This window comes from Octopus bimaculoides, chromosome 3 (genome assembly GCF_001194135.2).
Source record: "Octopus bimaculoides isolate UCB-OBI-ISO-001 chromosome 3, ASM119413v2, whole genome shotgun sequence".
Lineage (NCBI taxonomy): Eukaryota > Metazoa > Mollusca > Cephalopoda > Octopoda > Octopodidae > Octopus > Octopus bimaculoides.
The window spans coordinates 146,887,610-146,888,268 of record NC_068983.1 but is presented as its reverse complement, the minus strand read 5'-3'; the positions used below and the strand labels follow the sequence as shown (position 1 = coordinate 146,888,268).

The following is a 659-nucleotide window of genomic DNA, read 5'->3' as shown; positions in this document are numbered from 1 at the left end:
GCCATCAGATGTTGACAACGATCAACTAAGAGCCTTAGTGGAAGCCAATCCATGCACAACTGTTCGAGAGCTTGCTTCTGAATTGGACGTAATGTACATGACAATTTCCAACCACTTGAAAGAGACTGGAAAAACAAAAATACTTGAAAAATGGGTGCCGCACAAATTGAACGACAACCAAAAAAAAAACGCCGTTTTGAAGTGTTGTCTTCCCTTCTTTTACACAAGAACGACCCATTTCTCAATCGGATTGTGACTTGCGATGAAAAGTGGATACTTTACAACAACTGGCGATGCTCAGCTCAGTGGTTGGATGCCGACGAAGCTCCACAGCACTTCCCAAAGCCAAAGTTGCACCAAAAGAAGGTCATGGTGACTGTTTGGTGGTGTGCAGCCGGTCTAATCCATCACAGCTTTTTGGATCCAGGCGAAATCATTATGGCGGAGAAGTACTGTCAGCAAATGGATGAAATACGTAAAAAAGTCCAACAACAACAGCAGAATTGTCCAATAGAAAAGGACCAATTCTCCATGACAATGCTCGGCCGCACGTTGCACGACTGACCCTGCAGAAGTTGAACGAATTGGGCTATGAACAAATTGCCTCATCCGCCATACTCACCAGACCTCTTGCCTACCGACTACCACTTTTTCAAGCA

General features: G+C 44.8%; 1 protein-coding gene across 1 annotated transcript in view; it reads right to left on the bottom strand.

The window, feature by feature from the left end:
* The window catches only part of LOC106875506 (BCAS3 microtubule associated cell migration factor), a gene marked incomplete at its 3' end in the record, with an annotated part of 62,988 nt that overhangs the window by 8,663 nt on the left and 53,666 nt on the right, over positions 1 to 659 (bottom strand). The gene's annotated exons all lie outside the window — the stretch shown is intronic.